Here is a 4,783-nt window from a genome sequence, read left to right as displayed (position 1 = left end):
GGATCTATAGGCAAAAAAGACTCAGGATTATTAGAGGTTCATTGTCCGAAGCCTCATCAGGATCTTCCCAGATGGCTCCATTCTGATGTTGACAGGCCCTTGCACAGCGCCCCCCACTCACCCGCTGGGCCTCCACCCGCTATAGGGCTGCGGGAGAAGCTGTGTACACTGTCCCCAGCTCCTGGCTGCACATCTCGGAGAATGACCAGCGAGTTCTGAGCTCTCTGGGCCCAGGCCCCAGGGCCCAGGCTCCAGAGCTGCCCCCACCAGACCCAGCTTTGCAGGACCTATCGCTGACTATCATCTCTCCTTCCTCACCTACTTCCTCAGGAACCCCAGCTTTACCCAGCCACGTGTCCTCAGAGGAAAGATATGCACACAGATCAGCCTTCTGCCTGCCCTGTCCTTGGCAGCTTCAGACCTAGTGCAGAAGAGCAGCTCCCAGGCTGTACCAGCCATCTGTTCAGCCCATGGCCCCCTGCCCCCTGGCTCCCCACACTCTAACCCTGTACCCAGTTCCCCACTCCTGAGCTGCACCCCAAGTCTGTCATCCCTTGGCCATGTATCCAGCCCACATCAGGCCACTGTGACCAAGGCCCAGAAACCCAGCCTGGAGTTCAAGGAGCTAGGGTTGCCCCTCAAGAACTGGCATCACTCTCCAAGGACAAAAAACGCCACAGGAGCCCTGGAATCCAGTCCCGTTTGGGACCCTCCAAAGAGGCATCGTGATGGTTCCGCCTTCCAGTATGAGTACGAGCCACCCTGCACCTCCCTGTGTGCCCAAGTCCAAGCTGTCAGGCTTCCTCCCCAGCTCGTGGCCTGGGCCTTGCACTTTCTGATGGAGCCACAGCCGGAGTCTGAGCTAACCCAGGTGTAAGAGATCATGTGGGCATGTGGGCGGATGTATGCACACAGATCCACGGCTGGAGACTGACAAACAGTGTTCCACACTCTGCTCCTTTGAGTTTTTTAATAAAATAATCTCATGCGGCAGGAAAAAAAAAATCCTTCCTGAAGGATTTCATTCCTTCCCAGTCAATGCCCTCGCTTTACCAAGACATGTTCCATGAGACTTGGAATTCAGTTTGTGTTGTCATTCAGGCAGTAGCAGGATGAGACCCTGGGTCTGGATCTCAGCAATCTCTGTGGCTGCAGGAGAGAAAGGTTTCTGCCAGAGAAGACATAGAAAGTTTCACATCATTTATGTGGTGCTTAGCCTGGGAATTCAAATCTTCGAGCTCATCCTTTTCTTTCCCTACTTTTTCTAGCACGATTAGGAGCAACCAGCTGATTTATACTTGTTAGTTTGATTGTACTTGTTAGTTTGACAAAAATGTTGTAAGGTATCAAATACGTGGCCACCCAAATGCTTGCCTTCTTTAAGTATTTGACTAGGAGCATCCCAGATGATATTTTGCATGTCTTTTTGCCACATCACACCATGAACTATCATTTACTACTGAAAACATAGCCATTAATGCTTTTACATCTAATCAGATTAGAGAACCAATTCCAGAAATGTCAAAATCAATTTGGAAAACTATCTTTAAGATTTGGTTCTCCTAGAACCACTCTCAGTGCCCAAATTAGTTTTTCAGAGAAACGGAATCAATAAGCTGTATATGTAGATAAAGAAAAATTTATTTTAAGAAGTTGGCTCACATGACTGTGGGGACTGGCAAATCCAAAATCTGCAGGGCAGGCCAGCAAGCTAAAAACCCAGTTAAGAGTTGACTTTGCTCGCAGTCTTGGGTTTGGAGGCAGAATGTATTCCTCTCAGGAGGCCTGTCTTCTCTAAGGCCTCAACTGACTGCATGAAGCCCACTCACACCGTGGAAGATCATCTGCTTTACTCCAGGTCTACTGATTTAAGCGTTAGCCACATCTAAAATATACCTTTGTAGCAACATCAACACTTGTATTTGACCAAACACCTGGGCACCATAGCCTGACCAAGGTGACACATAAAAATTAACCATCATACTACCCGATGTCTATTTTCCTTTCTTTTGTTAACCAACAGAAACTAGATGTTTAGAATCGCTGAAAACAATTATACCTCACAGCCTGTCTTCTATTTCTGACCAATGAAAGTTCTGCAGAAATCTCTAAGTATGGATTCCAGAAAACTCTTTAAAAACGCAAGACTACTTTTTCACAATGGGTTTGCCGCCAGAACACAGGTGTCATGAAAACCACCGCTAAACCTAAACCAAAATGGGAAAGGAAAAGACTCCCATCATCGTCATTGGACACGCAGATTCGGGCAAGTCTCCACTACTGGCCATCTGATCTACCAACATGGTGGGATCGACAAAAGAACTATCAAAAAATTTGAGGAGGCTGCTGAGATGGGAAGGGGCTCCTTCCAGTATGCCTGGGTCTTGGATAAACTGAAAGCTGAACGTGAACGTGGTATCACCACTGATATCTCCCTGTGGAAATTCCAGAGCAGCAAGTATTATGTGACCATCACTGATGCCCCAGGACACAGAGACTTTATCAGAAACACGGGTACAGGCACATCTCAGGCTGACTGTGCCGTCCTGATTGTTGCTGCTGGTGTTGGTGAATTTGAAGCAGGTATCTCCAAGGATGGGCACACCAGTGAGCATGGCCTTCTGGCTTGCACACCGGGTGTAAAACAACTAAATGTTGGTGTTAACCAAATGGATTCCACTGAGCCACCCTACAGCCAGAAGAGATATGAGGAAATCGTTAAGGAAGTCAGCACCTACATTAAGAAAACTGGCTACAACCACGACACAGTAGCATGTGTGGCAATTTCTGGTTGGAATGGTGACAACACGCTGGAGCCAAGTGCTAACACGCCTTGGTTCAGGGGATGGAAAGTCCCCAGTGACGACGGGAGCGCCCGTGGAAGCACACTGCTTGGAGCTCTGGGTTGCACCCTGCCGCCAGCTCCTCCAACTGATGAGCCCTTGCGTCGGCCCCTCCTGGACGTCTACACAGTTGGTGGTATTGCTACTGTCCCAGTGGGCCGAGGAGAGACTGGTGTTCGTAAGCCTGGCATGGTGGTCGCCTTTGCTCTGGTCAGTGCTACAACTGAAGTAAAGCCTGTCGGAATTCACCATGAAGCTTTGAGTGAGGCTCTTTTGGGGACTCAATGGGGGCTTCAATGTCTAGAACGTATCTGTCAAAGATGTTCGTGGTGGCAACGTGGCTGGTGACGGCAAAAATGAGCCACCCATGGAAGCAGCTGGCTTCGCGGCTCAGGTGATCATCCTGGCCCGTCCAGGCCAAGTCAGGGCTGGGTATGCACCTGGGCTGGGCTGTCACACGGCTCACAGTGCTCGCAAGTTTGCTGAGCTGAAGAGAAGATAGATCGTCATTCTATCTGGAAGCTGGAAGATGGTCCCAAGTTCTTGCAATCTGGGGATGCTGCCATTGTTGAAACGGTCCCTGGCAAGCCTCCGTGTGTTGAGAGCCTCTCGGACCATCCTCCTCCGGGCCGTTTTGCTGCTCGTGACATGAGACAGACGGTGGCTGTGGGTGTCATCAAAGCAGTGGACAAGAGGCAGCTGGAGCCGCAAGGTCCGCGGGGCTGCCCGGGAGCTCGGAGGCCGAGCGCGTGTTATCCGCGAGCCGGGGCACCGCAGGCTTAATCCGCGGAGGCAGCGGGTCCCGGAACGGCTTGTGTCAATTGGCCATTTCAGTCTGATAGGAAAAGACTGTTCCCGATAACGATGCACCGGAAAACCTTCAGAAGGAAAGGAGGAGGTTTTGTGGGCCATTTGTTTTTTGTATGTGCGTGTGGCAGTTTTAAGTTGTTAGTTTTTAAAATAAGAACTTTTTAATGGCAACAACTTGACCAAAAATCTACCACAGAATTTTGAGACCCATTAAAACAAAAGTTTAGTGAGAAAAATAAGTAAATAAAATAAAAATGAAAATGAAAATGCGAGACTAAGTTGGCATGTCATTTTGTCATCTTCCCTTGCCTTTTTCCTGCCAAAGATGCAGAAACTATATGTGAGGGCTGGAAGGCAGTGGCGGAGGAGAAATCAACTTCTGAAATACAGAATAACAACATTGATAAGAATGTGGCGGAGCCGAAAAATAGGGGTTTGGATCCCTGAGGGCGGGGTGCAAGCACTGTACCTAGACTGTCAACTTCTGGGCTTCTTTCTGCTGAAAAAATTAAATCGCTATTTGATGAGCCTCTGAAATAAGATCCAGTGTAAGTCAACCTGTGCTAGACACTAAACTATTTCATGTACAGCCTTAATAGCTTAATGTTTCATATTGGGCAGATAGCTTTTGTTCTTTTAAAAAATGCATCAATTACCTTATAGTCAGGGTTTTCTTTAATATCTAGCTTAGAGGCAGATGACGTTAATATTCTCTTCAAATGTTTCTTATGAGGATTAGTTACAATAATAAAGAGTTGCTTTTGTAGAAGAAATATCCTTTGAAAAGTCATTAGCAATTTAAAAACTCTATCAAGAAAACAGATTAATTGATACTTGTTCCATGTTGCGCTACACGACCCAGCCGGGACTAGGGCTCAGATACTCTGATAGTCACTAGTTTCCTAAGAATCATAGTCCATGAGGCTGTTGTGCGTCCTCGGAGATGACACCCCGACGGCTGGCTCTCAGAAACGAGAGAAGAGACGGAGCAGCGCAGAGCCACAAAGATACGCAAGAGATCACTGTGTCACTTACGGAAACAAAAATTCAGGAAAGAGATGGAAAAAATTCTCTCTAAGCTAACATTTTTCCTTAAGTATTCTCAAAGCAAGAAGTAAGATAATCTTGGA

At 47.6% G+C, this 4,783-nt stretch overlaps 2 pseudogenes; both read left to right on the top strand.

The window, feature by feature from the left end:
• The first annotated feature begins 92 nt into the window (after window positions 1-92).
• On the top strand, window positions 93-1,005 carry LOC144305364 (adrenocortical dysplasia protein homolog pseudogene; annotated as a pseudogene).
• A 1,165-nt stretch (window positions 1,006-2,170) lies between these two features.
• On the top strand, window positions 2,171-4,100 carry LOC144305363 (elongation factor 1-alpha 1 pseudogene; annotated as a pseudogene).
• Window positions 4,101-4,783: the final 683 nt, after the last annotated feature.

This window comes from Canis aureus, chromosome 35, assembly GCF_053574225.1.
Source record: "Canis aureus isolate CA01 chromosome 35, VMU_Caureus_v.1.0, whole genome shotgun sequence".
In the NCBI taxonomy this organism is placed as follows: Eukaryota; Metazoa; Chordata; class Mammalia; order Carnivora; family Canidae; genus Canis; species Canis aureus.
The sequence above is the reverse complement of the archived record's forward strand: the minus strand, read 5'-3'. Positions and strand labels throughout refer to the sequence as shown.